General features: G+C 46.9%; 2 protein-coding genes and 1 long non-coding RNA gene across 3 annotated transcripts in view; 1 reads left to right on the top strand and 2 right to left on the bottom strand.

The window, feature by feature from the left end:
- LOC141121652 (uncharacterized) overlaps positions 1-12,025 on the top strand; it is a 447,439-nt gene that overhangs the window by 236,907 nt on the left and 198,507 nt on the right. The window lies entirely within an intron of this gene.
- LOC141121729 (uncharacterized) overlaps positions 1-12,025 on the bottom strand; it is a 373,994-nt gene that overhangs the window by 277,790 nt on the left and 84,179 nt on the right. The gene's annotated exons all lie outside the window — the stretch shown is intronic.
- On the bottom strand, positions 6,846-10,451 carry LOC141121717 (uncharacterized). Its single transcript, XR_012240587.1, has 4 exons — positions 10,382-10,451; positions 7,523-7,587; positions 7,250-7,359; positions 6,846-6,976 (listed from the first exon to the last, which is right to left on the bottom strand). It is a non-coding gene; the product is annotated as an uncharacterized lncRNA (long non-coding RNA).

The following is a 12,025-nucleotide window of genomic DNA, read 5'->3' as shown; positions in this document are numbered from 1 at the left end:
GTGTACATCATTGCAGCCTCAGCAGTGTACATCATTGCAGCCTCAGCAGTGTACATCATTGCAGCCTCAGCAGTCTCCATCATTGCAGCCTCACCAGTGTCCATCATTGCAGCCTCACCAGTGTCCATCATTGCAGCCTCACCAGTGTCCATCATTGCAGCCTCACCAGTGTCCATCATTGCAGCCTCACCTGTGTCCATCATTGCAGCCTCATCTGTGCAGCCTCACCTGTGTCCATCATTGCAGCCTCACTTGTGTCCATCATTGCAGCCTTATTAGTGCAGCCTCACCTGTGTCCATCATTGCAGCTTCACCAGTGCCCATCATTGCAGCCTCATCAGTGCTGCCTCACCTGTGCCCATCATTGCAGCCTCACCTGTGCAGCCTCACCTATGTTCATCATTGCAGCCTCACCTGTGTACATCATTGCAGCCTCACCAGTGTCCATCATTGCAGCCTCACCAGTGTCCATCATTGCAGCCTTATTAGTGCAGCCTCACCTGTGTCCATCACTGCAGCCTCACCAGTGCTGCCTCACCTGTGCCCATCATTGCAGCCTCACCTGTGCCCATCATTTCAGCCTCACCTGTGCCCATCATTTCAGCCTCACCTGTGTCCATCACTGCAGCCTCACCTGTGCCCATCATTGCAGCCCCACCCGTGCAGCCTCACCTCTGTAGCCTCACCTATGTTCATCAATGCAGCCTCACCTGTGTTCATCATTGCAGCCTCACCAGTGCAGAGGGGGCGGCCGAATCATTATAGCGGAAGAGAGCGTGGAGGAAGAGGAGAGCCAGCTTGATCACAGAGCGGGATTTGCCCGCTGTAAAGGCTTACATTACAATTGCAGTCAGCGCCCCGTCACACACAAACCCCCACCCTCCTGACCCCGCACCTGTGACAGACAGAACGCGCCCTGGCATGGGACCAAAATTGTCACTCTTCTTTTGTTTATAGCGCAAAAAATAAAAACCGCAGAGGTGATCAAATACCACCAAAAGAAAGCTCTATTTGTGGGGAAAAAAGGACGTCAATTTTGTTTGGGTGCAACGTCGCACGACCGCGCAATTGTCAGTTAAAGCGACGCAGTGCCGAATCGCAAAAAATGCTCTGGTCAGGAAGGTGGTAAAATCTTCCGGGGCTGAAGCGGTTAAAGCGTTTGTTAACCCCCCAAAAAAAAAAATTAAAAATGGATCCTGCACCTTTAAAGCATGTTATATGACACAGTGCTTGTCTTGTCTCATTTGGCCCCCTGTAACACCTAAAAAAACTGGCTGATCCTGCCAGTTTCTCCCCACCCCACTGTAAACTGACCACGGTGTATCATGGCTGCTGAACCCTGACACCGTGGTCAGTTTACTCGCCTCTGTCATCAGCAGCCTGCTATCTGCTCTCTTTTTTGCTCCTGTGTTCTCCTCCCCCCTCCCCTCTCTGTCTGTGTGTGAGCCGCCCCTCCCCCCTCCTGCTGCTCTCATAACACTAACCTGTATACACCATCAGCACTGCCTCCTATTGCAGTGTCCCCCTCTGTGAATGATTTATAAATATAAATGCTGTAAAAATCTAATTTAAGAGCCGAGATTGCGATCACATGACCAGCCAGCTCTCTCCTCCAGACTGACATCAGCAGGGGAATCTCAGCCCCGCCCACTGCATCTCTCAGAGGAGGAAAGGAGAAAGCTGGCCGGTCATGTGATCGCAAGCTTGGCTGTGAAATTAGGTATTTGCAGCATTTATATTTATAAATCACACACAGAGGGAGATACTACAATAGGAAGCAGTGCTGATGGTGTATACAGGTTAGAATGGCTTAACAACCACTTTAACCTTAGCTTGCTTAACTGCTGGAATAATGAGATCCAATTTCCCGATTTTTACAATATTATTTCTTCTAGTATGGATAACATAGGTTGTCCCTTGTTAGTTTTCTCTCTTCATAGGATTAGTTTGTTATTTGTTCCTTTCTGTCTCCTTTGGACTGGCCGAGAAGGTTTGTCATATTCATGGACAGTTTGTCCCCCGCTTTGGTATTATCAATGGAAATGTTATACTATGGATAACTTGGTATTTTGTTTACCAAGTTCTTACTGTCTTGATTGGACGTTTTGTACTGAACCAGTCAATTGTATATTGTTGAAACATCAATAAAAACCTAATGTCTTAAAAAAAAGGTTTACTTGAGACAAGTTGCAGAGGTCCCACACCGCTTTCTCCCATCTCCTGAGACTGCACTCAGTGACTTGGGTCTGAGACTATACAGACATATCCCTCCACCCGGCACATGCCTGACGAAGGGGTCCAGTGTGACCCCCGAAACGTTGCACTCTTCTTGTGTTGTGATCATGAAATAAACTATCCGTTTGGATGCTACTTTGTGCCGATCCATGGTGTGCTGGCAAATATCTACTTTATATCCCTCCACCCGGCACAGCCAGCAGATAACAGAGTAAGTAACCCTGAGAGAATTGTTCTGTCGGAGATCTTACTAGACCCGGGCATGGGGAAGGAGACCCAAAGCACATACCCCAGGTGCCTAGATCTAGTAACACATATGGTGAAAAATAATATTCTTCTGCCAGCTGAACCTCAGAATCTCCATAAATCCAGACTAGATACATAAACTGTGTCTGCAGCACAGAGAAGGAAGATTATCCGAGAGAAATACAGGAATACTGGACCGGGAACACAGCTCAGGAAAGTGACCAGGGTATTACAGGCTGATATCACCCAGTCCCCGCCCTACTCTGGACCAATCAGTGAGCAGTATGGGTGGAGGAATGTATTTAGTGTTAATGACCCACCTGTGCTGATCTCTGTAGGAGTGTCCTCCTCTATAAATGTCCCTGTTATTCCATCCTCCTCCATAGACTGCTGATCATCCCTCACATATGTCTCTTCTTCTGCTTTACCATCAGATTTAGACTCTCTCAGGTTTCCACTCTGAATAAATAATAAAAATGACATCAATTGTAACAATGCAGATAATGTACAGATCCTAATGATACTATCAGTGATTGTTCCTCATCTACCTGATGATGGTGAGGGATGGTGTGATCTTCCTGTGTGGAATCCCTGGAATACAGAGGATGGGGACATCTCTCTGGTGGGTTTCTATAGCTGGATGACTCCACCATGGTGTCCTGGTACAGATCTTTGTGTTCTTTTAGAGACTCTGACTTCTCCATCACTTTATCCTCATCATCCTCCTCTTTTATCTCTTCTTTACCCTCAACTTTAGAATCTCTTAAGTTTCCACTCTGAATATATAATACAAATGGCACGAATTGTAACAATGCAGATAATGTACAGATCCTAATGATACTATCAGTGATTGTTCCTCATCTACCTGATGATGGTGAGGGATGGTGTGACCTTCCTGTGTGGAATCCCGGGAATACAGAGGACGGGGACATCTCTCTGGTGGGTTCCCATTACTGGATCCATCTGTAGGAAACACACACACTGACTGAATAGATTGTTTCTATGTGTTTATCAGATGATGGGGGATCTAGGTGGACCCTCCGTACTGCTCTCTCCTTTACAATAAAGTCTCCTCTTACCCGGTGATGTGAGGGGCGGCTGATTCTTCATCATGATGTCCTTGTAGAGATCCTTGTGTCCTTCTAAATACTCCCACTCCTCCATGGAGAAATAGACAGTGACATCCTGACACCTTATAGGAACCTGACACACACAATGATACAGTCACCATCCAGACTAGGGATGAGCTTCGAGTTCGAGTCGAACTCATGTTCGACTCGAACATTGGCTGTTCGCAAGTTCACCGAACAGCGAACAATTTGGGGTGTTCGCGGCAAATTCGAATGCCGCGGAACACCCTTTAAAAGTCTATGGGAGAAATCAAAAGTGCTAATTTTAAAGGCTAATATGCAAGTTATTGTCATAAAAAGTGTTTGGGGACCTGGGTCCTGCCCCAGGGGACATGGATCAATGCAAAAAAAAGTTTTAAAAACGGCCGTTTTTTCAGGAGCAGTGATTTTAATAATACTTAAAGTCAATCAATAAAAGTGTAATATCCCTTTAAATTTCGTACCTGGGGGGTGTCTATAGTGTGCCTGTAAAGGGGCGCATGTTTCCTGTGTTTAGAACAGTCTGACAGCAAAATGACATTTTGAAGGAAAAAACTCATTTAAAACTACCCGCGGCTATTGCATTGCCGACAATACACATAGAAGTTCATTGATAAAAACGGCATGGGAATTCCCCAAAGGGGAACCCCGAACCAAAATTAAAAAAAAAAAATGACGTGGGGGTCCCCCTAAATTCCATACCAGGCCCTTCAGGTCTGGTATGGATATTAAGGGGAACCCCGGCCAAAATTTAAAAAAAAAAATGACGTGGGGTTCCCCCTAAATTCCATACCAGACCCTTCAGGTCTGGTATGGATTTTAAGGGGAACCCCGCGCCAAAAAAAAAAAAAAAAAACGGCGTGGGGTCCCCCCAAAAATCCATACCAGACCCTTATCCGAGCACGCAACCTGGCAGGCCGCAGGAAAAGAGGGGGGGACAAGAGTGCGGCCCCCCCTCCCTCCTGAACCGTACCAGGCCACATGCCCTCAACATTGGGAGGGTGCTTTGGGGTAGCCCCCCAAAACACCTTGTCCCCATGTTGATGAGGACAAGGGCCTCATCCCCACAACCCTGGCCGGTGGTTGTGGGGGTCTGCGGGTGGGGGGCTTATCGGAATCTGGAAGCCCCCTTTAACAAGGTGACCCCCAGATCCCGGCCCCCCCCCTGTGTGAAATGGTAAGGGGGTACATAAGTACCCCTACCATTTCACGAAAAAAGTGTCAAAAATGTTAAAAATGACAAGAGACAGTTTTTGACAATTCCTTTATTTAAATGCTTCTTCTTTCTTCTATCTTGCTTCATCTTCTGGTTCTTCTGGCTCTTCTGGTTCTTCTGGTTCTTCCTCTGGCGTTCTCGTCCAGCATCTCCTCCGCGGCGTCTTCTGTCTTCTTCTCCTCGGGCCGCTCCGCACCCATGGCATGGGGGGGAGGCTCCCGCTCTTCTCTTCTTCTCTTCTTCTTTTCTTCTTTTCTTCTTTTCTTCTCTTCTTCTCTTCTTCTTCATTTTCTTCTCCGGGCCGCTCCGCAATCCATGCTGGCATGGAGGGAGGCTCCCGCTGTGTGACGGCGCTCCTCGTCTGACAGTTCTTAAATAACGGGGGGCGGGGCCACCCGGTGACCCCGCCCCCCTCTGACGCACGGTGACTTGACGGGACTTCCCTGTGGCATTCCCCGTGACGTCACAGGGAAGTCCCGTCAAGTCACCGTGCGTCAGAGGGGGGCGGGGTCACCGGGTGGCCCCGCCCCCCTCCGTTATTTAAGAACTGTCAGACGAGGAGCGCCGTCACACAGCGGGAGCCTCCCTCCATGCCAGCATGGATTGCGGAGCGGCCCGGAGAAGAAAATGAAGAAGAAGAGAAGAAGAGAAGAAAAGAAGAAAAGAAGAAAAGAAGAAGAGAAGAAGAGAAGAGCGGGAGCCTCCCCCCCATGCCATGGGTGCGGAGCGGCCCGAGGAGAAGAAGACAGAAGACGCCGCGGAGGAGATGCTGGACGAGAACGCCAGAGGAAGAACCAGAAGAACCAGAAGAGCCAGAAGAACCAGAAGATGAAGCAAGATAGAAGAAAGAAGAAGCATTTAAATAAAGGAATTGTCAAAAACTGTCTCTTGTCATTTTTAACATTTTTGACACTTTTTTCGTGAAATGGTAGGGGTACTTATGTACCCCCTTACCATTTCACACAGGGGGGGGGCCGGGATCTGGGGGTCACCTTGTTAAAGGGGGCTTCCAGATTCCGATAAGCCCCCCGCCCGCAGACCCCCACAACCACCGGCCAGGGTTGTGGGGATGAGGCCCTTGTCCTCATCAACATGGGGACAAGGTGTTTTGGGGGGCTACCCCAAAGCACCCTCCCAATGTTGAGGGCATGTGGCCTGGTACGGTTCAGGAGGGAGGGGGGGCCGCACTCTCGTCCCCCCCTCTTTTCCTGCGGCCTGCCAGGTTGCGTGCTCGGATAAGGGTCTGGTATGGATTTTTGGGGGGACCCCACGCCGTTTTTTTTTTTTTTTTTTTTGGCGCGGGGTTCCCCTTAAAATCCATACCAGACCGGAAGGGTCTGGTATGGAATTTAGGGGGAACCCCACGTCATTTTTTTTTTTAATTTTGGCCGGGGTTCCCCTTAATATCCATACCAGACCTGAAGGGCCTGGTATGGAATTTAGGGGGACCCCCACGTCATTTTTTTTTTTTAATTTTGGTTCGGGGTTCCCCTTTGGGGAATTCCCATGCTGTTTTTATCAATGAACTTCTATGTGTATTGTCGGCAATGCAATAGCCGCGGGTAGTTTTAAATGAGTTTTTTCCTTCAAAATGTCATTTTGCTGTCAGACTGTTCTAAACACAGGAAACATGCGCCCCTTTACAGGCACACTATAGACACCCCCCAGGTACGAAATTTAAAGGGATATTACACTTTTATTGTTTGACTTTAAGCATTATTAAAATCACTGCTCCTGAAAAAACGGCCGTTTTTAAAACTTTTTTTTGCATTGATCCATGTCCCCTGGGGCAGGACCCAGGTCCCCAAACACTTTTTATGACAATAACTTGCATATAAGCCTTGAAAATTAGCACTTTTGATTATTCATGTTCGTGTCCCATAGACTTTAACGGTGTTCGCATGTTCGAACGAACTTTTTTCCTGTTCGCATGTTCTGGTGCGAACCGAACAGGGGGGTGTTCGGCTCATCCCTAATCCAGACACATCCCTTGTCTGTTACTGGATAATGTCCCAGAATTCCCAGCACCGCTCACCTCTCCTGTCAGCAGCTCCATCATCTTCTTGGTGACTTCTAGAATCTTCTGCATGTTGTGTCTCTCAGGTTTTAGGGAGTCACATGGAGGCACTGTGATGGTCATATGATCATCTGACTTCACAAGAGGAAATCTCTGTATTGAAGAACCAATAGGAATATCATGTTAGAATCCCAGAATCCTCCTCACCTCTCCGGTCAGGTCTGTGTTTTATTAATAGAGATAAGAGTGATGTCATGTGACCTCCCAGAATCCTCCTCACCTCTCCGGTCAGGTCTGTGTTTTATTAATAGAGATAAGAGTGATGTCATGTGACCTCCCAGAATCCTCCTCACCTCTCCGGTCAGGTCTGTGTTTTATTAATAGAGATAAGAGTGATGTCATGTGACCTCCCAGAAACCTCCTCACCTCTCCGGTCAGCAGGTAGATGATCTCCAGGGTGAGGTTTAGTATCTTCTCAGTCATGTGACTCTGGTCATCCTCCATCCTCTTTGGTCATGTGATCTATACAGGCTTCCCTGTAAACCAATAATTGATGACAGAGAATGATCTGGATTGTACTGGTTGTAGAATATTAGGATGGGATGTATGGGGGGTAATATGAGGGAAGAACGGACCCCAGTGGGAATACACACAGAGGAACATTCAGTTTAGGGTTGTTTTGGTCCAGGAAACTCTTACCTTTTGCTTGATGGATCACAAAGTCCTTTTTCTACGTAAAGTCCTTTTTGCTTGTTTTTGATCTGCTGGTAAAGAGAGACAAATAATATTAATTTTATGTCTAAATAAACCCCATCCCTCATACCTAAATAAAAGTCATATAAGTTGTTTATAAAGAAAAAAAAATGATAAGAATGTTCCAGTCCTATATGTGAGGAAACGTTCTGACCCTGAAGGGGTTAATCTGGGTTCCCACACTATATATGTGTAGCGCACTACTCCCTTGGGAGCTGCTAAGTTGTTCATTACCTTTATGTCAATGACTCCCGATCTTCCTTCCCATGCAACTTCAGCACACCAGACAGTCTCTGTATTTTATATAACTTTATTCTTGAACTTGAGTTGGTAAAACAAGTAGTCAGAAGATATGAGATGCCTCTATTAATACTCTTTCCTGTGTACTTTCCTTTTGTGAACTGACCAGCATCACTCTGAATAATACTGTGGATAAAAGATTCCAAAGTCCCAGACCTTCACCTCCTAATTCCTTGACTCTTGCAATCAAAGTTCTGAAAAGTGTCTCTCACTAGGTCCTTGGACTCATAGCAAGTTTACGGATAAGCACCACAGGGTTGCACTCCCTTTGCTCACTCCCAATCAACAGTGGGACGCCCGGTTTCTCCTCTGGTCTACATGACGACCTCTGCTCCTGCTATCCAGCACTGGGGTCTCTGAACCACCCAGGCCTTCAAGCCTCCTCCTTATGGTCCCGAACTCCTCCTGCTATCCAGCACTGGGGTCTCTGAACCACCCAGGCCTTCAAGCCTCCTCCTTATGGTCCTGAACTCCTCCTGCTATCCAGCACTGGGGTCTCTGAACCACCCAAACCTTCAAGCCTCCTCCTTATGGTCCCGAACTTCTCCTGCTATCCAGCACTGGGGTCTCTGAACCACCCAGGCCTTCAAGCCTCCTCCTTATGGTCCCGAACTCCTCCTGCTATCCAGCACTGGGGTCTCTGAACCACCCAGGCCTTCAAGCCTCCTCCTTATGGTCCTGAACTTCTCCTGCTATCCAGCACGGGGGCTCTGAACCACCCAGGCCTTCAAGCCTCCTCCTTATGGTCCCGAACTCCTCCTGCTATCCAGCGCTGGGGTCTCTGAACCACCCAGGCCTTCAAGCCTTCTCCTTATGGTCCCGAATTCCTCCTGCTATCCAGCACTGAGGTCTCTGAACCACCCAGGCCTTCAAGCCTCCTCCTTATGGTCCCGAACTCCTCCTGCTATCCAGCGCTGGGGTCTCTGAACCACCCAGGCCTTCAAGCCTCCTCCTGGTGCACTCTTACATGGTTCCAACTCCTCAATCTCCCCCCTGGAAGCATGTGACCCCCAACTTATATGCGAGTCCCGCCCCTGCCAATACAATTTAATGATCACAAGAAGCAGTACAGCGCATAAGATTACATTTAAAAACATTCATTAGAGAATACTGTTATAAAGTCCATAGTAAAGAATTTCCAACATGTGATCCAGTGGTACGAGTGATATCCACACAAGATGAGTGACTGTAGTGAAACAAGACCTCCACCAACAGTAACACAAGCCGCTCACCTCAGCTGTTGGACCCCTGAGTTAATCAGTCAGGTCAAAGACAGCATTTCCCTCAACGGGAAGTAAAGCAGGAACAGGTAGACTTGTTGCCGGTCAGATACCCAAAACTTGTGAAGCTCGCAGTAGTCACATGAAAATAAAAGTAAGGAACATTTCCTCAGGAGATTTACAGCCTATATGGGGGGGGGGGGTCTTCTGAACCAGGAGAGGCTGAACCCGACAGGATGGATGGAGAAGAAAAAATAAATAAATATAAACTTTAAAAGGCGTCAGAAGCGAGGACGGAAAAAAAAACCTCGTTCTTTTTTCGTCCTCGCTTCGGATGCCTTTTAAAGTTTATATTTATTTATTTATTTATTTATTTATTTATTATTTCTTCTCCATCCATCCATCTTGTCGGGTTCAGCCTCTCCTGGTTCAGAAGACCCCCCCATATAGGCTGTAAATCTCCTCAGGAGATGTTCCTTACTTTTATTTTCATGTGACTACTGCGAGCTTCACAAGTTTTGGGTATCTGACCGGCAACAAGTCTACCTGTTCCTGCTTTACTTCCCGTTGAGGGAAATGCTGTCTTTGACCTGACTGATTAACTCAGGGGTCCAACAGCTGAGGTGAGCGGCTTGTGTCACCGTTGGTGGAGGTCTTGTTTCACTACAGTCACTTATCTTGTGTGGATATCACTCGTACCACTGGATCACATGTTGGAAATTCTTTACTATGGACTTTATAACAGTATTCTCTAATGAATGTTTTTAAATGTAATCTTATGCGCTGTACTGCTTCTTGTGATCATTTATGTTTTGGGATTTGATACGTTTTACCCTCAGTACCACAGCTGCTTTAGTTCAAATTATTTGTGATTAGCGCTGGTTGATTTTTATTACATTAATACAATTTAATGATTGGTCCAGAGCTCTCCACATAAGCTGCCTGTCACTCAGGTCCAAATCCTGCCTCTCTTCTAGAACATTTCCACTGGAAGGATGAAGGGACCTCCTTGAGCCAGAGTGTAGGTGGCCTCACCCCCCTCTATTCTACCACTCTCACCCACAAATAAACAATCAGGCCTAAGAAAAAAAATGCAAGGCCTTGGCCAAATTTACCTATCACTAATTACAGAAACACACTAAGCACCCACCTGAATGGGGTGGGCGCTACATATGTGTGTATCATCTTCTGCTGGAGATAAAAGAGATCACAGTGACTACGAAGGAAGAGGACAGACATGACGGGGGGGGTTACTGGGTGTAAATAGAAAATAAGATCTTATTACCTCCTCTCCTGCCACTTCCAGCAATGTCTCCTCTGTACTTCCTGTGTGTACCTGACATCACTTCCTGTCTTCCATAGAGACTTCCTGTCTGGGTAGAAGTGAGATCACCACCTTGTGGAGCTCAGAGGAACTGCAGCCCAAGAAACGTCTCGTAGCGTGAACACGAGGCCTTGTGCTGTGTGTGTATGTACTGTATATCCTTATAGATGGGGTCATCTCCACTCCCACCAAGGGGAATAGAAATATATTACTGCTCGGGGGGGGAGACATTTTTGCACCTTTGATTTTGCAGTGAATGGAAAATTGAATACTTTAACTTTCCGTAATTTCCTTTCCTGGTGCCTATCCATGGCGGCATACTCATGGTTGTTTGCTCCACCCCCGGCTAACCCACAGGATCATTATAACGCTATAAAAGAAATCAATGCCCCCCACCCCCCATTCTCATAACTGGACTCAATTCAGCCACAAGAATAAGAACAAGGGAGGGGAATATGATGCCATGGACAGGCACCAGGAAAGGAAAATTACGGAAAGGTAAGTGTTCAATTTTCCTGGTGCCTTCATGGCAGCATACGCATGGTAAATAACTCACTACCAGGGAGGGAATGCTGAAGAAAACAGATTTTTTAATTGACTATTACGAAACAGAAAATTGTAAGGTCTTCCTCCCAAAATCCCGGGAGGTGAGACTAGCTGGATCTAGGCTGTAGTGAGCCATAAACATGGAAAACGAGGACCAGCTTGCTGCTTTGCAGATTATCTCAGGGGAGACCTTTGCCAAGGCTGCCCATGAAGATGAAATCCCTCTTGTTGAGTGTGCATTCACTTCCTGAGGAACAGGAAGCCCGCTAGCCCGGTAAGCCCTGTGTATAATTTATTTTATTTATTTCAGGTACTTATATAGCGCCATCAATTTACGCAGCACTTTACATATACATTGTATATTCACATCAGTCCCTACCCTCAAGGAGCTTACAATCTAAGGTCCCTAACTCACATTCATACATACTAGGGCCAATTTACACAGGAGCCAATTAACCTACCAGCATGTTTTATGGTTGAACTGGATGGACTTTATGGTTGAACTGGATGGACCTTATGGTTGAACTGGATGGACCTTATGGTTGAACTGGATGGACCTTATGGTTGAGCTGGATGGACTTGTGTCTTTTTTCAACCTGAGTAACTATGTAACTATGTCTTTGGACTGCGGGAGGAAACCACACAGTCCATCTCGCTATTGTGAGCTTGGATGCTGCTTGCCCTTTCCTTGCACCACTGGGAACTACAAATAATCTTTCAATCCTCACGGAGGTGTAGAGTAGCAGAGATGTAGGACTTTAAGGCTCTTGCTTTATCCAATTCATGCAATTTTGATGAATTCTGTTCTTCCGGGAATGCTGGCAGGACCCATTCCTGATTGGAGTTATATGTGGAAGGGATCTTAGGTACGAATTGATGGATAGGCTGAAAGACTACTCTGTCTGGATAGAAAACGATATAGGGATCTCGAGAGCCTAGGGCTTGAATTTCTGAGACTCTGCGCCCTAATGTAACAGCTACTAGGAAGGTCGGCTTCAGTGTGATGTCTTCCAAAGAACAGCCTTCCGTGGGCGCAAAGGGAGGAGCTGCAAGAAAATT

This window comes from Aquarana catesbeiana, unplaced genomic scaffold (genome assembly GCF_042186555.1).
Source record: "Aquarana catesbeiana isolate 2022-GZ unplaced genomic scaffold, ASM4218655v1 unanchor228, whole genome shotgun sequence".
NCBI classification, from domain to species: Eukaryota; Metazoa; Chordata; class Amphibia; order Anura; family Ranidae; genus Aquarana; species Aquarana catesbeiana.
The sequence above is the reverse complement of the archived record's forward strand: the minus strand, read 5'-3'. Positions and strand labels throughout refer to the sequence as shown.